Source organism: Malaya genurostris, chromosome 3 (genome assembly GCF_030247185.1).
Source record: "Malaya genurostris strain Urasoe2022 chromosome 3, Malgen_1.1, whole genome shotgun sequence".
In the NCBI taxonomy this organism is placed as follows: domain Eukaryota; kingdom Metazoa; phylum Arthropoda; class Insecta; order Diptera; family Culicidae; genus Malaya; species Malaya genurostris.
In genome coordinates, this window is record NC_080572.1 from 269667864 (window position 1) to 269691164 (window position 23301).

Genomic DNA, 23301 nt, shown 5'->3' on the forward strand with positions numbered 1-23301 from the left:
TTCTCAACACATGTTCTCGTATGTTGGAAAATGCATTCGGTTCAGTAGCCAGTTGTGTTTAGCTCGAGACATGAAATTCAATCGTTTATGGTATACATCACGCTACGGTTCGACTATTGTTTTCGTACATGAATGCTCGTGGTCGTTTTGAGTACCAGCAAAAACAAAACCGAAAATCTGGGTTGTGTTGGCAGCTCTGTGGTTTAAGCATACACTCACCGGTGTAGCTCGGTACGGTAATGCCAAACTCAGTACTCACTTTTGAGAGTTAGATGCTATAAAATCAAAACTAAGAACCATCAATGCCATCATAATTTGATGTCAGGGGTGCTCTGTATAGGTGAGTGTGTTTGTTTAGATCAGCGATGAGTTTCATCTATACCATCATTTTACGGATAGCATCGTAAATCGTGAGATGAGCTGATGAATAGAAAAACTCGAGCCTCATGAGCGAGTTTTTGCCACTCTTGGACACAGTTTTGCAATGATCGGCGCTGTGTGGAATTTACCAAGAGAGAATCGCAAGTTGACAATTATCGCAGAAAATCGAATTGATGATTCTCATACTAGGTTACAATATTTCAAAACCCTTGTATGTAGCATTCACAGATATTTTCATAGACATAACTTATACAAAGGTTATATGAACATAGTTAGAATAAGCGGCAAAAGTAAAATGATTCTAGCGCAATTATCAACTGCCCGTATTGAATCGGATCAAAAAATTTACGAGAATGAGCGACCGTTTGTTACTTCAGGGTGAATACCCACAGCAGCGTGCTAACCCGTAATGCTTAGACGGGTCATCGAGAAGAATTCGCTCACGCACCGGTGTCCATTCTATGATAAATGAATCATACCGAGACATCGATACAAGATAAAAATCTCCATAAGTCACATGTGGTCTGGCAAGCTATCTGTGGTTGCGGTAAGATTCCGCACCCAGTCATCACAACTGGTTCTATGAACAGTGAAATATACATGAAGGAATGTTCACAAAACGACTTCTGTTTTCCAACGTCTAAAACCATTAGGACTAATGCGAAATGTTGGAGATTGGGTGCCGTACAAGTTGAAGCCGCCATCTGACAGCCCAATGAAAACATTGTGAAATGCGAAATGAAATCGACGTCTTCTACAAATAAATAAGAATACGTTTATAATAATGCCTAAGTAGGTGATATCAGAGAGCAATTTCATTTTAATTCAATTTTTTGATTTTTTGGAATTTCTGATTCAAATGAAAGGTCTCTTGGACTCATAGGTTGCTATTGACTTCCGGTTCGGGAGTAACTGGGTAAAATGTGCAAAAAATTAAGAAAAAGCTCACTCGATTTTCTCAGCGACCACTTAACCAATTTTCTTTAACTAAGATTCAAATTAAAGGTCTGGATTATAAGTTGCTATTGAGTTTCATCGAGTTCCGACTTCCGGCTCGGGAGTTACGGGGTAAAATGTACAAAATGAACGTAAAACGTGCAATCGTGTTTTTCAGAGAGCGCTCATCCAATTTTCACGAGCATATGTTCAAATAAAAGGTCTTACAACCCCATACAACTCTACCAAAATCATCCGGATACGACTTCTGGCTCTGGAATTACAGGCTGATAAGTATAAAAATTCAATTTTCAGGAGGGTGTTTTTAACATGACACAAAAAAAATCAATTAGCCAGGTATGATCAGTATATGGCCAAATACGTTTACTTTGAGTTAACCGAATCATCGCTTCTGGTTCCGGATATACCGATAAAAGCTCGTGTGCTCCAAACCTGAAATCACTAAAAATTTCTCAGAAACGGCTAAACCGATCTTCGCAAATTCATATTCAAATGAAATGTGTTATGTTTCCATACGTTAATGTTGAATTTTATATAGATCCGAATTACGCTTTCGGAAATACAGAGTAGTGTGTATGAAATGGCAACCTGTTATATAGAGCGATAAAAGCGTAAAAATCCTTCTAAACTTGGTCAAAACTGTTTCAATTTCTAGGTTATGCTAGTTGCTGGCTAAACTGACTGGTTATTTCAGCTATGCCGGTTCCCAGTTCCCGTTTCCAAGGGTACCGGAAATAGGAGTCAAAAAGTCTAAAAACGGAACTCTCTTCATTTTCTCAGATACAGCTAAGCTCATTTTCACAAACATATAAAAATAGACTGCTTTTGGACCATTATTCGTATCTCACTTTCGGTTCCGGAAAAACAGGATGAGATGAGTTTAGAATTTAAAGCCGTCTCTTGAAGCGAAAATTCGAAAAACGAAGAATTACTATTAACTTGGGTTAAAACTGTTTGAGATTGAAAAGGTTACACTTCATGGTTATGGTTACCCAAACAAACTTTTTTGTTCTCAATCAATATTCATATAAAAGTTTTGTGAAGAGTCCCTTAGTAATAATCACGAAAACATGAGTTAAAACTTCACTTCGTTATAACAATATCTAAACTGACGTCTCGGACGAAACCAATTAAGGGTTTGCTAGTCGTGCTAGTTTTTACCTTTTTTTATAAATATAAAAAATAGGTATAGAATTCGCTCAAAGTTTGTCATATACCAATCAATTCAGCTCGACGAACTGAGCAAATGTCCGTGTGTGTGTGTGTGTGTGTGTGTGTGTGTGTGTGTGTGTGTGTGTGTGTGTGTGTGTGTGTGTGTGTGTGTGTGTGTGTGTGTGTGTGTGTGTGTGTGTGTGAACCTATTTTGATCAAACTAGTCGCAAATGAAAGGTCTCCCCGTCACCCTGAACGCTATTGAATGGTTTTGAGATCGGATGTTTACTTTTTGAGTTATACGAAGTTTTATGTCAAAATTTTCACAATTGACCTTGAAAACAGAATATGTTTTTAGACATGAATTCCGCACGGTATACCTATCCAACAAGCCATAGATTGTTAAAATGTTGAGCGCTGTCTGGCAAAGAAATGCTTGGGAGCAACATAAAACACGATTTTTTATACTATTACATACATTTGTTTCTAAATACCCAAAAGACTGTGTACAGCATGATATTTTACCTCGGACCGATTTTAGCACGGTTCGTTTTTGGCAACATAATCGTTCGAATACGACATATATGTAAACCAGATGATGGCATCATTTTCCAGTTGAAAGCAATTCCATAATTATATTGATTTAAACTACTTACAGCAATAAATGCTTGAAGAACATAACAGCCATATACCATTCGAATCAGTTCGTCGAGATCAGCAAATGCGTGTGTGACAAATAATTTCACTCAATTTTCTACGGAGATGACTCAACCGTTTTCTACAAACTCAGATTCATATGAAAAGTTGTATACTCCCACACAAAGTTCCTGAATTATGTTTGGTTCTGATCTCTGGTTCCGGAACTACAGGATGATATGTGAAACGAAAATAAAACTGTGTAACTCATTTTTCTCGTAGATGGCTGAACCGATCTAAGATTCATATGAAAAGTTTTAAGATTCTATAAAACATCTTGTTTTTTAAGAGTCAGATACAACTTCCGGTTTCGGAGATACAGGGTGATTAGTATAAAAATGTCTATTTCACATAAATTAATCAGGTTTATCTGGTTAGCAGATTTGGATAGTCGATAACCAAATAAACTTATTTCATTTTTGGTTGTATTGGCACCCAAAAAATTAATTCTCACTACGATTCCTCAAAGATGTCTACATTGATTTTCAAACATTTTGAAACAAATGTAAGCTATACAGCTACTCAGGTGATTTTGTCTTACTTCGGCTACACCGAATTTCGAATTCCGGTTCCAGTATCGAATCGTTTCTCAAAGCTCAATCGTTTTCTCAAAAAAGGCCAAATCGAATTTCAGCGATATAGAAGATGACAATCCCGAAAAGCTTTAAAGTTGGACTCAAAAATATTGCAATTTATTCGTCATAGTCATGGCCATACGAATCGGTTTGGATTATGCTGGTTCCTGAATACCGGCTCTGTAAGTACCTTAAATTACCGTAAACTCTAAAGTGGAACTTACATATCATGGCATCTTTAATCGATTATCACACTTCTAGATTTAAATTCGATCCGATTTGCAGTTTCGACATTACAGAGTAATGAGTGATTAAAATCTCAAATTCCCACTTAAAACGACGGACATTAGAATAATGTCATGAAAACCGAAACACCGAAGAATATTCATGCAAAAAACACATGCGGATTGATAAAAAAAAAAGGTATTATCTCACTGCTAGGTGGATTAAGCACGTTTTTCATTTAACCCCCACATTTATGCTAGGTGCACATGCTGAGCTGTCAGGTCGTGCTAGCAGTTCAACATAAACTGCTACGCACTGATGAGTCAAAGACGAAACGAAAATTCGAATCTATTTTGAGACGATCGATATTAAAGTTCTATTTTGGAAATAAATTAGCAACTTTTTCTATAAAGTGTATACTTTCTTCATCTAGTCACAACAGTTACCTTAAACATAGCCGAAGGCATCAAATCAATCGTATTAACCATTTTCAGGATATATATTTTCTGAAATTGAAATTTCAACGGATTTTGCGTTTTGGCTATTCCCAAAAGAAAAACTAAAGTCAATATTTTGAATTGATGATGCAAACGGCCCTTTTCGGTCAAGAAGTATGCGTAAGATTTAGTGGAGTGATCATCAGGAATCAGAACAAATTGGCTCAAATGGCACGTTCCCCTTGATATCAAATCAAGCCGATCAGGTTTCGTAGAAATAGTTTGCGAAAACTATTATTTGATAATATGAAAAAATACTATTGATTTTGTTGTCAAAATTTGTCGGAAATTGGTAACATCCGTGAGGCACTCAAACTTATCTTGCGGACAAAAATCGTGGATGAATCTGACTACCAACGTAATTAAACTGAGAATACCAACAAATCCTCAGTAAAATGAAAATTAGTGTAACATTATGTGAAATTCTGTCATAACATCGCAAAACACGACAACCACCAGTATCACTGGTTTTGATTGGATTCAATAATTTATAGTGCTCATAAAACAGACACCATTCGTCCGAAGCAAACTCTAACCGAGCATATACAAAATCAGCATTCGTTAGCGATGCGTCTGAGGTTTAAAACCAACAACACCATTGGACGAAAGACAGCGTCCGAATAGAGCTGTGTGTTCCATCCTAGAAATCTCACACCATTATTACCCGCACAAAGGAAATTGGCTTAATGTACGTGAATAATGATTGATTTTTTTTTTGGTTCTTTAGTTGAATCTACTCAACCGAACTGGATCAGATCAAGTGGATCGATGAAGGGGTCGGTACTTGAAACATTGAACAAACAGCAGCACTCCCAAAAGCGGCCAGTCAGAAGAGGCCTGACAGTGTGCACACCACCACCTAGAGTTAGAGTAATTGCTGAATGAAAAAAAAAACTTTACATACAATGAATTCATTGACCTTGAAATAGATTCAAGTCGATACCGGCGAAACTAAAATCGCACGGCTCGACAGCGACGCCAAATGCGAGATCGTTGCACAAGGGGGGAAGCTTTGGTTGGGAGTGCTATTCGTATAATCCAGATATTGTGACTATTCAGAACACAACGCGACTGCACCAACCGGGGCTGGCTGGTGAATGGTACAGTTGGTTCAGAGCCACGGTGGAACTCTGAGGGTGTGTAGGAGAGACTGTGCCGCACTGTCGTAGTCGTAGTAGTGAGACGCGGTTTGCTGGTGGAACAGCTGAGAATGGCTGCTAACGTTGCGTGTGCAGATAAGCATCATTGAACAGCAATTTTCACAACCTTAGAATCAGCTGAAACTAAAGGACAGGTAGCGCTGATAAAGCGCTGAACGGCGAGAAGCGAGAATGAGTGCTTCAAATAAAAGAAAACAAAACGAAATGAGTGTAAATTTGCATAACAAGAAACGCTACATTTTGATGACGGTTCTACACAGGAGAGCGGGTGACTGCTAGTAACTGGATTATACTATGATCGCAGGAATGGAGACGAATGCGCGGGCTGGTGTTGCTGTCCGTTATCCTAAATTATTGCTGCCTTATTCCGGCTGCCGGTAGAATGCGGGACTTAGATGATTCGGACGGAAGAGAGAGATATCGGTTACACGATAGAGAATTGAATCGCTCCAGGAGTAGGTGATTTAGTATATGTTAATCGCAGTCAGTCAATCTCGAAAGCAAATGCCTAGTGAGTATTTGACATCCAACACGGGATGTTTTGAAGAAGGAAGCATTGTTTTCTGTAATTCAAACCGTTGAAACCCGGTTTCAGGAATCGATAAAAAAGAGCAACTAAATGACTCGTTAAGATTTAACCTGACATTACGAATCACAATCGTGCCGGTTAACCTGTTTCAGTAATTATTTTAAAAGTCTGCGCTCATAAAATCCAGACTTGTACCGGGTAATTAATTCGAAGTCACAATTTCTACTCGACACTCCGCCGTTACCGTTTAGCGATTGTACTAGAAAACGCACGGAGGTCGAGACTGTCATTAGAACTAGCCATCCATCGAGTAAAGTTACGTTCCATTGTTAGTAAATGTCAATTTAGCAAAGTACCTTCTCGCATCGTCGATACATTAGTTCTTTGCTCAAACTGAAAAAACGTTTGTCGGTGTGAGTTTCATGATCATGACCAGCTGTGCGATGCTTTCGCTTTTTTTGCTGACAATCGACTTCGTTTAGAAATCGATTACTGAAACGGGCCCGCTATCGACGAGATAACACCAAAAAATAATGGAAATTGTTCATTACAATGACAAATGACAGCATTATACAACACTAAAGAAAAAAAATGGGACACAAACGCTAGTTCTCAAACCCGCTAACCTACATTTTATGTTACAGGTTCAAAACGTTGGTATATACTGTCAATCGACCTATAATAATTATTCTAGCTATCCCAACTAACAAACATGTCATCCCTTTGTGTGTCTCTTGCATCGCTAAGCCATGATCAATCGGTATAAGTCACTTAACCTGAACTCAACGATCGAACGAACGAACGGCAGAATTTCTAATCTGCATAGTTCTCGTGAGCTGAGCCGTCGCCGCAGTCAATGTCGAACTGCAACACACATCATAACACCAACAGCGTAAAACAGCAAAAAGTGTGTGTATTTAGCACAGATTTGCAGCTGTCGGATGAATCATCGCTCCGTGGTTTGCATCTAGTCAGGCTACCGTTGACACCGAATCACGCGCCCCCACCCGCGGCATGAGCCTGTGTGGTTTCAGCCGCCCGACCTACGTAAGTTTCGCACTCCGGCAACCGACACAGCACCCGCGGAGAGCACATCATCGTCTGTCTAGTGGTAGAAATTCAGCGGAAAAAATCTGTTTTTTCTTGAGTAAATAGCTCGCTCGAAACAGTTGTGGCATTTTGGTATTGTTGTTCAATAGATAAAAATGTTCAATAAGGAGTGTATCGATAAGTAGTTAGCAACATTCAAACAGTTATTACTCTGAAATGGCTTAATTTTTTGCAGCGTGTTTTGCGGTGACATGTTTGTTTACATGTCAATAACAGCTGCGCAATCGATTGGTTTCGGTACGGTTTATCGTTTCAATGATGAGTCGAATTGATCCGGAAACGCGAAAGAAAATTCTGCACACTTGGTGCTCAGAAAGTGGTGTCACGTACAACGAAATTGCAAAACGGATGAAAGTGCACCACACGTGTTAAAAATATTATCGAGAAGTTCGGTAAGACCCTTTCCATGAAGGATTTGCCCCGATCCGGTAGGAAAACGAGTCCCAGCCAGCCCGGCCTGGACTTAAAAGTGGTTGAGTACATAAGGAAAAACCCATCGGCGTTGACGCGGGATTTGGCCAAGCAGTTCAACACCAGCATCGGGATGATTCAACGGATCAAAGTTCGGAACTCTCTGAAAACGTACAAGAAACAGAAGGTGCCGAAAAAGTCCTTGGTACAGCAAGTTCAGGCCAAAACAGGAGCGCAAAAACTGTATAACCGGATTCTACAGAATAAAGACGGATGCATCCTGATCGACGACGAAACCTACGCCAAGAAAGGTCTGGCAAACAATTTGTACCTGCGGTTTGCGGTCGTATATTTTCTTCACGAAGGGCAGAATTAACGCCAAGGTGTACGAGGAAGAATGTTTGAAGAAGAGAATGCTGCCACTGTACAGAAAGCATAAGGCTCCTCCTCTCTTCTGGCCGGATTTGGCTTCAGCCCACTACGCCAACTCCGTTCTACAGTGGTTGTCAAAAAATACTGTACAATTCGTGGAAAAGGACATCAACCCACCGAACTGCCCGGCCAATTGAAAGGTATTGGGCAATTGTCAAGCGGCACTTTTGGAAGGAAGGTACAGTGTCCCAAAACATGCAGGAGTTCAAAAACAAACTGGACAGCTGCCACCAGGAAAGTCACAAAAGTAACTGTGCAGAATTCAATGAAGAATGTCAAGTGCAAAGTGCGAGCGTTTCACATAAACTAGGATTTTCTTCAATATAATCAGTGAAATGCATGAAAATGTAATTTTTCTACAATATATCGAAAACTGATGCCAAAATATGTTTTTTTTCGCTTTTTTATTCAATAATCAATGTTGTTAACTACTTTTCGATACACTCCTTAGCTAAAAAAAATCAGGAGAAATGCCGAAGTTGAATGTGAACATGGTAATTGATATATTCCACACGTAATACACATTTAATCATGAATGAATTCACTAAAACAGTGTTTTCCACTTTTTATGCATAGCGAAAGTCATTAAAAACCCTTTTATGTGAGACAAAATAATTACAACAAACGGGCAAAAATATTTACCAATAAATAAAAAAAACCTTCTTAATACCCCTAGTGATGCAATAATACTTTTCTCTTGCCATTTAAATAGTATCATTTATTTCACCCCGGCTTTAACCATTTTGGTCGTTCACCGGGACCCGAGCTTATCAAATATCCTAATAGCAGCTCTCAAACGTGTCCCAGACTTTTGAGTTCGTTTCAGACATCGTCGAGAAATTTTGGCAAACTGAAAAACTCGGTTGAGTCATGTATAAGATTACATCTCCCGAACCGGGAATGTTTGACGCTTAAGTTTATCGAAACTCGTTGATTAGCTTCGAGAATCTTGATCCGATGAGGAAACTGCAGTCAGTCGATTACGTCACTTATGCCATTGATCTTTGAACTTGACTCAATAGTAGCTTCCAAGCAAGTCTATGCTTGTTGAAACCGTGTCAACCATTTCCGAGCAAATTGAGCGGTAAAAAAACAACGTATTTTGTCGGTTACGTTACTTATACCATTATATCTTCGAAACCGAAAGTAACATCACTTGAACTTGATCAATAGCCTAATAGAAGCTTTCAAACAAGCCTAAGCTGCCATTTGCTCTTCGAACTTGATCAATAGTCGTGAAAAATAAGCGCGACGAGTTTATTTCCAAAAAGTTTAAGAAAAAAAAATTTTTTCAAATTATCTTACACTGTTGAAAATGTAATACTATCATATTTTTGATGGCATGGAGAAAGAATTCACTTGCGTTAGCTCCGCCTATAAGGATGAAAATGTGAAGTGACGCGAATATTTACCAGACTGTCCTAATTCATGTCCATGGTGTTCTATATTTTGTGTTGCTATTGGCAAACCATGGAATTTAAATAGTAATGGTGTAAAGTTCGACTGATTGCGAAAAATAGTCAGTAAAAAGGTGATTTTCATTCACGGCAATGCACCACCGCACAAGTCAAAGGGCGTTCATGAGTGTCCAGTGGAAAGCCATGCGGCTCACTCACAACACCTAGTCCCATCCGACTACCACCTATTTACCACGCTCTATCTGATCTGATTTTACAAAAAAAGCATTTTTGTTAAGGAGGGAGTAAGGAATAATTTGAATCAAAAACCACTTTTTTAGTAATTTTTTACGAAGAAACAGCTTAAGCAAATTTATTCAAACTTTTTTTGACATTACAAAGCATCATTTAAAAAATATTTCGTTAAATTGCCGTATATTAATATTGAAAAGTAAGGAGGTAACAGAGCATTCTCCAAAACCTCTTTTGAGAATCACGTTGCGCGATGAACACGATAGAATCATCTAAAATAAACCTAGAATCATCTAAAATAAAACGTGTTTAATCCACCTAGCAGTGAGAAGATACCTTTTTTATCAATCCGCATGTGTTTTTTGCATGAATATTCTTCGGTGTTTAAGTTTTCATGACATTATTTTAATGACCGTCGTTTTAAGCGACAATTTGAGATTTTAATCACTCATTACTCTGTAATGTCGAAACTGCAAATCGGATCGAATTTAAATCTAGAAGTGTGATAATCGATTAAAGATGCCATGATATGCAAGTTCCACTTTAGAGTTTACGGTAATTTAAGGTACTTCCAGAGCCGGTATTCAGGAACCAGCATAACCTAAACCGATTCGTATGGCCATATGACGAATATATTACAACAGTTTTGAGTCCAACTTTGAAGCTATTCGGGATTGTCATCTTCTATATCGGTTTGAATTTTAAAAATTCATCATCATGTAATTCGAGAACCGGAAGTCATAATTGGATAAAATTAATTAATTTTTGTGTGTATGTATAAAATTAATTTATTTTTGTATATACGTTTATTTTAATTTAAATTTTTGTTTCTGAAATTTTATTAGGCTTTCTTGAGAAAACGATTGAGCTTTGAGAAACGATTTTATACTGGAACCGGAATTCTAAAATCGGTATGGCCGAAGTCAGATAAATTCACCTGAGTAGCTTACATTTGTTTCAAAATATTTGAAAATCAGTGAAGACATCTTTGAGAAATCATAGAACGAATTAAATTTTTACGTCCCTTCTGAATCGACAACTGAATACCACTTTAACTGAAAAAAGTTTTTTTTTATCGACTATCCAAATCTGCTAACCCGATAAACCATTAATGTATGTGAAATGGACATTTTTATATTAATCACCATGTATCTCCGAAACCGGAAGTTGGATCGGACTGAAGAGCAAGATGTTTTATAGAATCTTGATACTTTTCATTAGAATCTTAGATGATTCTTAGATTTCATTTGAATCTTAGATCAGTTCAGCCATCTACGAGAAGAATGAGTTACACAATTTTGATTTCGTTTCACATATCATCCTGTAGTTCCGGAACCAGAGGTCAGAACCAAACATAATTCAGGAACTTTGTTTGGGAGCATACGTCTTTTCGTATGAATCTGAATTTGTAGAAAAGAAATTTTCCGAGAAAATCGAGTGAAATTATTTGTCACACACGCATTTGCTTGTCTCGACGAACTGATTCGAATGGTATATTGATGTTATGTTCTTCCAGCATTTATTGCTGTAAGTAGTTTAAAACAATATAATTTAAAAAAAAATCTGCCATCATCTGGTTTATATATGTCATATTCGAACGATTATGTTGCCAAAAATGAGCCGTGCTAAAATCGGTCCGAAGCTAAATGTCATGAAAAAGGATGCTGTACACAGTCTTTTTGGTATTTAGAAACAATTGTATGTAACAGTATAAAAAATCATGTTTTCCGTTGCTCCCAAGCATTTTTTTGTCATACAGCGCTCAAAACTCCTACTGCTTGAATAGGGAGAAAAGTCGTTCACACAAAAATTTCGATACCTCCGTTAAAAATGGACGGATTTTAACAATCTATGGCTTGTTGGATAGCTATTACCGTGCGGAATCTAAGTCTGAAAACATATTCTGTTTTCAAGGTCAATTGTGACAGATACTGTCAAAAAAATTTTGACATAAAACTTCGTATAACTCAAAAAGTAGACATCCGATCTCAAAACCATTCAATAGCGTTTTGGGTGACGGGGAGACCTTTCATTTACGACTAGTTTGATCAAAATCGGTCCAGCCATCTCTGAGATCTCGACCTCTTAGTTGACAACACACATACAGACACACACACATACACACACGGACATTTGCTCAGTTCGTCGTTCTGAATCGATTGCTATATGTCATTCGGCCCTCCGGGCCTCGGAAAAATTTTCTTAAGTTTGAGCGAATTCTATACCTATTTTTTATATATATATATATTAAAAAAGGTAAAAAAAGAAATTCCCCTCTTCGTCGTTCTCAAGTTATTATTTTGATTTTTTAACAGTTCAAGATATATTTTTTTAGCAAAAAACGTGATCTTACGTTAAATTTTCCGCCAATTTTGAGGTGAAAAACAATAATATGAAAATGGAAAAATTTCAAAAACGTTGGATGGAGGCATTTTATACCAAGACAGTAAAGTAATATACCATTCGACTCAGCTAGACGAACTGAACAAATGTCTGTGTGTGTACAGACTATGTGTGTGTGTATGGAATAAAAATGGGTACTCGATTTTCTCGGAGATGGTTTGACCGATTTCCACAAATTTAGATTCAAATGAAAGGTCTCTTGGTCCCACAAGGTGCTATTGAATTTTACCAGGAACGGACTTCCGGTTCGGGAGTAACGTGGTAAAATGTGCAAGAAAATGAAGAATAAGTGCACTCGATTTACTCAGAGACCACTCAACCGATTTTCTTCAACTAAGATTTAAAATGAAGGCCTTGTAGTCTCATAGGTTGCTGTTGAATTTCATCTGGATTCCGGTTCAGGAGTTATGGGGTAAAATGTGAACAATAAACTAAAAACGTGCAATCGATTTTCTCAGAGACCGCTCATCCGATTTTTATAAACTTAGATTCGAATGAAAGGTCTCACGGTGCCTCAAATCAATAGCCATTATCAGTAGGCAGCTAAAAACCCGATTCTGGCTATCCTGGTTCCCGGTTTTCGATTAACGACGACAGAAAATAGTCATATGCTAAAAATTGGATCTCACTCACTTTTCTCTGAGTTTGCAGAAACGACATTTCCGATCTTAGGGTCAAATGAAAGGTTAGGTCTTATGGTCCTACCAAAAATTACTGCATATTTTCGGATTCAACAAAAATTTAAACCGTCGTTCAGAGTGCGATGACAAAATCGTATAAAAACTTCAAAATTTGAATAAAAACTAGTAGAGTTTGTACGTCATGTTAGTTGGTGGCCGACTTATATTATACCGGTTCTCCGGTTCCGGTGCTGGAATGACATATAATAGTTAACCCACTTCGTTTTCTTAAGGATGACCTACGCGAACAAAGCACTGTTTCATTCTGTAGGTTATACTAGTTAATGCACAAACAATCTCTTGGTTTCTTTCAAAAATCGAAGAGAAACATTTTGAAAAGAATACCACAGTATTATACAAATGTGAAAGGCAAAACAGGTTTTTTGTATACAATCACTTCTTATCGAAGGTAGTTAGGATTCCTCTTAGATGACTTAGGGCAAGATGGTTGAAAACCGCCAGTGTCGTCAGTTGTTTGGCTTCGAAAAAGCATAGGAAAGTTTCAGTATCATTCATTTGTTGTTATTCTACGAACTGTTGTTCGCTTTCGGCAGCCGGCTACCCAGAATTCGATACACCCAAATTTTCACTTCGTTGAATAACTGTGTATATCAGAATAAAATACCACATAGAGCGAATCTTAGCCTTACGAACCTTATTTTGGATGAGTACAAAAATGACTTCAGACATGCATTTTCGTAGCCTATAATATCCTACATTTGATGTCGCGATGTTGCAAAATAAATAAAGCAACGTGTTGTGCGTCCTTGCTTAGCTGCTACTCATGCGAAACTTCAAAGCAAATCCAAGTAACTAGTCAATCATAATGAAATTTTGAATGTTTCCGGTGAAATCTATGTCTACCACACTCATCTGGATGGTAATCGACACAAATCGTTACCCTTTCGCTTTTGTGGTGTCCTACCAGTCAGGTATTGCGGGCAGGCTTTAGGGCCTTGCCGTATCGACAGTTGACGGCAGCCAGCTCAATTAAAGTACCCATTAGTTGAGCTAATTTTGTGTGCACCTTTGCTGCGGTGGTAATTTTCCGTCCATGTTACTGACTTAGTAATGAGCGAAACTTCCAGTATCATAATCTTTTGCGTTACTTGCAATCGAGCTACAGTTCGACCTTAGATTGAGATTTCACCAAGTTGCTTCCAAAACAAATGGCATGAATTAGGATGATTGCTAATAGGGTATGTGCTGCGGAATTCAAAGAAATCGAAGGTTCACAACTGAATGTAAGTTTCGATTGCCAATCAACTGTTTGGTATCATTTAACAAGTGCATTTTTTGTAACCACGCCTTGTGTTAAAGTCGGGAGAAGACAAGCGACTGATTCGATTGTCATATCCAAAACGATGACAGTGACATACATTTCCACACTGAACAATAATTCAAAATTGTGTTTTCATCTCAAATTGGTTAGTGGCAAAGCAAGGAAAGTGTTTGTTCAATAATGCGAATAAGCATCGAATCAGAATGAATCAAATTGTTATCAATTGTTATCGCATATCTCGCATAACTAAAATCAGGTTAAAGCATTGAAATAAAATTCTGAAAATATCTAATATCAAAAAGTTAATTTGAAATAATTAAATCTCACGAAATATAAAGGGCGCATCATGAATTCTTCAATCATCGGCTCAACTGAATGAACAGAAATGGACTTGACTTGGGAAAATAAGCACCAACAAGTGTACCGTGAAGTTGTGAAGTAATTCAAAACAACACATACACTCACACACTCACACAAACACTGAGCAACTGCCAAATCAGAGCGCGACTGACTAGCTAGCGGAGTAAGAAATTGTTTGAAGCTTTTGAGTTCGTTCAGTTTATTTATGTGCACAGTTCAGACATAGCAAAATTCAACAATGTCACGCTACGATGCTTATAGTGCACAACGCGGCAGCACTGGTTACACATTACAGGCTAAGTAGTGACTACTGCTGCATTGTTGGAGAATCGTGAGCGGGTTCGGCATTTCTAGCATACGCACGTACTGGTTGTACCAACAGCTAACCGGCACCGCAGTGAATAAATCAACAAATGATCGTCGCTGGAGAAGTTTCTTGCCAGTTCTACACGCTTCAGCTGGTAGCTCCCGGGAAAAATTTATGTAAGTATAAACGAGCCGCAAGGTAATTGTTGCTGTGACACCACTTGTATAATCTGCGAACCGCTGGAGGTGCAGCCAACTTGTGTGTGCGTGTTTGTGTGTGTATTTCTACTGCTGTAGCCGTTCTCGCTGAAGGCTAAGCTTTCTAGATAATTCTGATGCTTTCACATATTTGTGTAATTGCACTGACTGTGAAGCGATTCCACTTGATCATGAAGGTTAAATTGTACAACTAATGGAAAGATCAGATGATCCTGAGTTGTATCACAGAATGATTCAGCGGTAATTTGCGGATTGCTTTTGGCTGATAACCATGAATCTTAGCTTTACGGCATCGAAGCAGACTACTTAAGCTTTGCAAATTATTTTTTTTAATTTTATAGTTCTAGGTAAAAAAAAATCAACATACATATTTTGAAAGTATTGGGCTATATGATGGACGCGCTTTTTGTAGAGGGAGTGGAAATGCGAACTTTCAACTGTTCACAATGCGTTAGCAGTGAGCGATCCCTATCTATTGGAACGAATTTTTATTATAAGGCCATATATCATGGCCAATACATTCGATTACTTCTATTTGAATGAAGTATCCTAAAACCACCCTGCTTCTATTTTGCTTTTTAAGTGTCCTGTTTATTAAACCGTAGATGATAACTGATAGCTAATTTTATAAGAGGCCTAGATTTCAATTGCACACTAAATCGTTTCCTCTCGACAAACTTTGAAATTGATGGCAAGTTGTTCGATTCGGTTTGTATGTGTGTGTTTTGGTTCAACTAAGATATAAAATCTTTAAGAAACCAAGACAAATCGTGTACGCTACTGCAACTTTCAAATGTTTGGGGTCTGAGCGATTAGTGGAATGAAACTAAACCGTTTTTGAAAAAAATGAATGTTCCCTGACATTCCATTATGAAGTGTCTACTGTCGTGAAATGAGACTAGAGCAATCTCATTCACGTGGTAGATACTGTACTGTGTTTCAAGCAAACGCGACACTTCAACAGAGAATCTGTGGTAAACGAATTTATTTTTGTTCCGACAGTCAGGCAGCTTTAAAAGCACTTAGTTCGAATGATTAACGATCGAATCTAGTGATCGCATGTCGAACTAAAATTGCAGATCTCAGCAGTTCAAATGCTGTTTACTTTTTATGGGTACCCGGCCATTCTAGTATTATAACGAAATAGTTGAAATTCCTCATAGTGGAATTTAAGGTAACTTTCTTTTTTTTTCTCAAAAACGGTTTACTGCAACTTTTCCTGGTGGCAGCTCCCTTTCTTGCAGATGGCCACTACAGAGTCTCACTCCCAATGATACACGAGCAACTCAACAATAAGAGAACTACCGATGAAGAGAGCTAATATTCTGAAAACAGAAGCCGCTCTTTTAACCATACAAAAGTAAGCACAAACTAATAAATTTACTGTTGTGGTTAATCACATCCAGAGTAATTTAATTGGCAGAACGATTTTCTCGTATTTGAATCCCGCCTTTGGGATAAATTATTAACAAGTTTGCATTTGTTCACTATTTTTTTGGCTCAGTCATTTTCCAGTTTGTCTTTTCATTGAGAGCTGTTATATCAGGTGTACAACTTTGCTTCCGCCGTTTTCCGATAGGTGGCTGTACCGGCTGAGGCTGGTCAAAATACATAGATGATAATGCCTTTAAAGTGAGTGTGTACAGTGCCTAACGAATTGTCATCGCCGTTTTAGTGACAGTTGTTCTTGTTTTCGTATTATTCACACTCGAAAATGTCTGTTTATGTACCATTTGCGGGAAGTTTTACTTTTCTGTTACAATTTTAAAAAAATGCATTTGAAGCGCATCGAATGCTCTCATAAACTTATGGTGATGCTGCTCTAAGTGAAATAACGTGTCGGAAGTGGTTTCAACGTTTTAAAAATGGTGATTTCGATGTCGAAGACAAAAATGGTGGTGGAAGAGAAAAAACCTTCAAAGATGAACAACTAGAATCATTGCTTGTTGAAGATTCGTGCCAAACCGAATCGTTGGGAGTGAGTCAGCAAACCATTTCAAAATGTCTCAAGGCCCTGGGCATGACTCAAAAAGAAGGGAACTGGGTGCCGTACGAGTTGAAACCGAGGGACATCGAGCGCCGTCTATTTGTATGTGAGCAACTGCTTCAAAGACAAAATCGTAAGGGGTTTTTACATCGAATCGTAACCGGTGATGAAAAGTGGGTTCGATACGATAATCCTAAACGCAGAAAATCATGGGGAAAACCCGGGCATGCTACTTCGTCGAAGGCAAAACCGAATATTCACGGCGCCAAGGTTATGATTTGTATTTGGTGGGATCAGCTCGGTGTGATTTACTACGAGCTCTTAAAACCGGTTGAAACCATCACAGGAGATCGCTACCGAACGCAACTGATGCGCCTTAGTCGCGCGCTAAAAGAAAAGCGGCCACAACATCAAGAGCGACATGACAAAGTCATCCTCCAACACGACAATGCTCGGCCTCACGTCGCAAAAGTGGTCAAAAAGTATTTGGAAACGCTGAAATGGGAAGTCTTGCCCCACACGCCGTATTCCCCAGATGTCGCCCCTTCTAACTTCCACCTATACCGTTCGATGGCACACGGCTTGGCAGATCAACATTTTCAATCCTTCGAAGAGTTGGAAAAATGGATTGCTTCATGGATAGCGTCAAAAGAGGACTCCTTTTTTCGAGCCGGGATCCGAAAATTGCCGGAAAGATGGGAAAAAGTTGTCGCTATCGACGGACAATACTTTGAACAATACATCTGTAAGCACTTTTTTGTAAGAGGACTACTCGAAGGACTTCTAGTGTCAGTAGGTTTGTTGCAGTAGCCATGCAATGATTCTGCACGCTAAGAATCGGCTACGGAGTCTGTTGAAACAAGGAAGGTTCTCGGTGAATGGTTAAACTGTCAGTGAACTCTGTCACTCTGCTCTAAACAAACCTCACCGAAATAAAAAAGAGTTCGAAAAAACGAAAAATCAGATTCGAAAACTATATAATTCTATGTTATTCAGACATACAGGTTGACATTTCACTAATTACTGGGAATAAATTGAACACTACGAAGGACAGAGAGAGCCTAAAGTCTAAGTTTAAAGAATCGAAGGTAAAAATTTTTGCAAAAAAAGCATCTCGTTTGGTAACCCATATGTACGTGTGGTAAATTCAGTCAATCTTGTATCTCAACTGGGTATATGAACAATTGAGTCGTCATCAAAAAATGCTTTCAAAAACGCTCCGACAACTTCTGAAGCAACATTCTAAAAATACCTTATTTTGGACAGTTTTTGAACCTTGCCACTACTCAACAGTGACGAAGAAATAGTACGTGGAAAATAATGTCATTATGGTACATCTCGTAACATTAATCCTGCTAATTGTCGGAAAATGGGAAGAGGGTCATAATCGGTTCTTAACTTCACATAGAAGTGAACAAATGTTTACAAAATCAATGAAGAGAAGCTTGCCCAAACTTTGATAATGGATAAAATTTGAATATATTATATCAAAACTGTGAAAAAACATACTTGATGAACAACCTATAACAGTTGTGTGATGATACAAAACTTAATTCCGGACACGAAGAGTTGCTTAAGAAATCCTCCTACTAGAAGCTGGCTCGAGAAGTAAAACTTACGAGGTCTGTTCAAAAAGTTCCCGGAATTTTTTAATTGCGCGCGTCTGGAGAGTCCGGTGGTCAAAATTTTTTTTTATTGTGTTGGTACATATGTCCTTGATGTATGGTGAAATTTTCAGCTGTATTCATTGTTTACATTCTGTATTGTAGCGGCTGGTGTAGACGTGTTTTTTTGAGCTCGGCGATTTTTGTTAGTTTAAACAATGGAAGAATTGAAGAGTCAGAGAATTTGTATTAAATTTTGCGTGAAAAATGAAATAAAGTGTAACCAAGTGTGCGAAATGTTACAGAGAGCCTACGGTGAGTCTGCTATGAAAAAAACAAGTGTTTACGAGTGGTATAAACGTTTCCAAGATGGCCGCGAAGACGTTGAAGACGACGAACGCTCCGGTCGACCCAGCACGTCAATAATCGTTGAAAATGTGGGAAAAGTGGAAAAAATGATTATGGATGATCGTCGAATCACTATTAGAGAAGTTGCCGATGAAGTTGGCATATCAGTTGGCTCATGCCATCATATTTTCTCAAATGTTTTGGGCATGAAACGAGTGGCAGCAAAATTCGTTCCAAAACTGCTGAATTTCGATCGTGATTTTTTGGCTAAAAACAAGACTTTAATCATGCCGCAACCTCCTTATTCACCAGATATCGCTCCGTGTGATTTTTTCCTGTTCCCAAAGTTGAAGAGACCCATGAAAGGACAGCGTTTTTTATCGATTGAAGAGATAAAGGCAGAATCGCTGAGAGTGCTACAGAGCATTACAAAAAGTGACTATCAGGGGTGTTTCGAAGACTGGAAAAAACGCTGGCATAAGTGTATTATATCTAGGGGGGATTACTTTGAAGGGGACCATATAGATGTAGACGAATAAATAAATATTTTTTTAGAAAAATGAGAATTCCGGGTACTTTTTGAACAGACCTCGTATGTTATTACTCCAAAGATGCAGGCAAATTTTAATTCACTATTTAAAGACAACCAATTAATCTGTCTATTATTCCGATGTTAGTAGTGACTACCAAAAACTTAGTAACTAAGTAAAGAGAGTAACACTTTAAGATGATTTTCCCATTTCATGCCTTAGTAGCGTTAGTAGCAGAATGAGAGGGTGCGAATTGGTTTGTACGTAATAATTCATTCGAAACGAGAAAAATATTTTTTGTTTCTTTTATAGAGGTTTTAATCTTGAGGTCATTTACCTCTTCGGGTCAGAAAAGATTTTTGACCCTATGTGCGGGGTTGGGGGGGATCGAACCCAGGTGGGCTGCGTGAAAGGCATCGACTTACCCAGCACGCCATACCCGTCCCCTGCGAGAAGTTTTAAAAACCCTTCAAATAAATCAAGCATTTCTCCTAGACGTCATAATGCTGAAGTGTATTTAAGCCTTTAGTGTGACTTTAAATTGACAACTTGTTTTGACGAAAGCATAACATATAAAATTTGACGCATACAGCAAAATTAATACGTAAGAAAAACTTATTTTTATATTTTTTATACATACCAATAGATTGCGTTGATACCAGTTACAAGGAATGAAGATTTATGTTTTGATAGTTTTGATCTGACAAGATGTTTTCTCACAAATTTTTGAATATTAAAAATACTCGGTACTTTTTGAGTAGTGATAAGCAAAAGAATAAGTACCTTTGCATTCTCCCTGCTTGATATTGATACAAGCTATAATTTCCAGAAGAAAATTTTTTCAAAGTTACTAAAAAATTACCAAAAATCGATATTTAATAACGTAGAACTATTATATGGTTAACATTCTACAACTCTACTCTAGATGGTCTAGCAACCATCTAAGCATTTTTGTTCATCAATCGATTGAAAATTGCTCCAGCTAAAATTTGAGAAAGAAAATTTTTGCATGTTCACACAAAAAAAATTGAAAGGAATTTTCAAAATCAGAGAGATATTCAGGACATAGCTGAGTCCGCATATTTCCACATTCACATGTGAAATTCAAAGTGAACATCTAAGCATCTTTCAAATGATTATAAAATTTTGAAAATCGAACTACTAACGGCTGAGATATGGTCAGTCAAAATAAGCGTTCCCAATTTTTTCAAAAGACTTTCAGTTTTCACTTTTCATGGTAACTCTATTTACGATAACTGTTAGTTTATTTAATTTTCAATGAATTCATCTTTCTAATGGCAATAAACTAGCTGAGATATAGTCAGCCAAAATTAGCCTTTCCACTTTTCATGGTACCCTTGGTAGTCCGCGCAACTTTTTACCCCCTTAGTAGTGTGGGAGTGTTAGACTATAATCAGATAGCAAACACAATATTTTGCGTGCTGCATGGTGTAAAGGGTGACATCTCATTGATATTTCTGAGCTAATCAATGGCCGCACTTGAATATTGGAAACTCGGACCGAGATACAAATAAGTACAAAGTAAAAAAAATCGTCGATTCATTCGAAAAAGGAAAACTTAAAAGTAGACAACATTTGAGCAATTAGGCTATTGCTAACACAACCGAAACAACATGAAATCAAATTAAAGACGAGACTAACTCAATGGTTGAATGTAGCTAAAAAAAAACACTATAACTACAGTCGTAAAATAGGGAAACGCGTGATTTCTAACTACCGTCCGTTTATTGGTAAACATTACGTGATTCAAAATAGAAACAAAGTCACAGTTGATTTCATCAGTCCAAAATTTGTGCAATACAAACTTTAAACAAAATAAGGGCTTCGTTGAATGAATGGGAGACTCGAAGCGAGAAATGGGTAGAAAGAATCCGCGTCCGACGAATAAACTATTTGCAAACTCGATACAAAGTTCTGTTACAAATAATTTCAAGCTCCCACCTGTTGCGTTTACAATCCGTCCACCAAAATGCCATCGAACGGGTTCACAGCTGTCCGATGTCAAGCAATTCACGAGCGCTGTTTCATGAGCATCGTCGTCTTCTCCAGGAACCTGCTGTCTTGATTCCGTACTGTCGAGCGTCAGTGTACTGGTATCAATCAACAGCAAATGCATTTTCTCCTGTGTCAGTCCGTGCCTGGTTTCGCGCGCAAAAAAACTATCGCTTTTCAACTGGTTCATGTATGCCTCTTGAATGAAGGAGTGTCGACCAATAGTGGAATCGGAACAGGGTTTCATGTTACCGTATCAAATCGCAGCGAGCATGTAGAAAAAAAACGCTACAAATTTAATCATGTCACATAATGGGCGCCACAGAAACTGCAACTGCAATTACGGGTTCACAATTACAATAAAAATGGCTTTTTTTCTCGAATTTATTTTCATTTTCGTTGACTTCTTTCACTGCACTGCACAACCACAGAAGTAAAAAAACAGAAAAAAAACACATTTTCATTATTTCAACAGCACTAAGCAGGTACATGAAAGAGTACATGGTAAGTGCAAGACGGTGCGATATGTATTATTTAATTTTGCTTCTTCCTTCTGTTCCACGGATTGCACTTTTGACGCTCACTGTCTACCTTCAACCAATACCAATGAAAACAGCGCTAGTGAATTGCCTATGTACTTTGGAGATTTTCATCTACGGTTCTTCGGTTAGTTTTCATTCTATTTTCACAACACAAAGTTCGAAAAAAAAGGCCCCTTTGCTACGGTTGCATAATGCTTAACCAGCATCTTTGTTAATGGTGCTTTCGTGAATCGTTTGTTACAGTTTTCCTTCCATCGAGCATTAGGAGAAAAAAATCACGTGCCTCATAAATCCTCTCACTGTAGCACTGTTTTGATTGTTACTTTCAAAAAAAAAAATATCACAGCTGATGACCACCTAAAAAGTGCTACGATGCTCTGGCCTGATACCGATTGACTTCCCCATTAAGAAAAAAAAGAAACGAGTTAGCATCCGCAGCTTTGCATGTCGCAGTGTGCGAGTGTTTTTTTCCGACTTGTCTTTTGCTCGGGGAAAAGAAAGTACATAAAATAACTACTTCCTTTCCGTCCTTGCCGTGTCAGACCTCTGCTTTTTTATCACATCATTCTCCTACTTCGCTCGTATCTTCAAGTTCAAGAGTCTCATGTTTTAATCGATCTCGTGACTCGCGCTCCGGAGGACAGATGATGGAGCTGGCACAACGGATTTAATCCCAAATCAGCCCCCACACACACACACACTCGCACGGCAAGTCAGAAAAGCGTAGGTTCGTCGCTTATCGGGCGACTTCACCCTAGCCGTCACGAATTTTCTAGGCACAGAATTAGTTGACATTATTCTACTCTAAACCGAAACAAACACTAACTTTTCAAACAGTACGCCGTCCAGCACCTCGAAAGCTTCTACGCTCCTGTGCTATCGGAGCCTGTGGGCTGTGTAGCCCCCAAGACAACACCACACGGCAGAGAGCGAGGAAAACACTCAGTGGAAAACGCACGCACGCGATGTTCCAGATCAAACTTTTAACGTCTGTTTTGAGCGCGATACCGAAGACAACTGGCACCTAAAGCCGCTCGGTTCGGCCAATAGACCTGTTGCTGCTGCTGCTGCTCGGGGAAAGCTTGCACTCATTCTCGCGATGCGTTTTGCGATCGGTGAGTACTGGGAGAATTTGCGTTGCAGAACATGAGCAGCGGTGCCGAAAAGCTCGCGGCTGAGCCAAAGCTCGCTCACGCGTTGAGGGTTAAACGATGATTGCAAAGCACGTTTACCGGACTCTCAGAAGCTTATTT

General features: G+C 38.4%; 1 protein-coding gene across 2 annotated transcripts in view; it reads right to left on the reverse strand.

Annotated features, from left to right (window-relative positions):
* LOC131438070 (uncharacterized) overlaps window positions 1–23065 on the reverse strand; it is a 145573-nt gene extending 122508 nt beyond the window's left edge. For both annotated transcript variants that reach the window (XR_009230880.1, XM_058607865.1), the window contains exon 1: window positions 22875–23065. The gene's annotated coding sequence lies outside the window, so the exon portion shown is untranslated. The remainder of the gene's footprint in view (window positions 1–22874) is intronic.
* Between the last annotated feature and the right edge of the window lie 236 nt (window positions 23066–23301).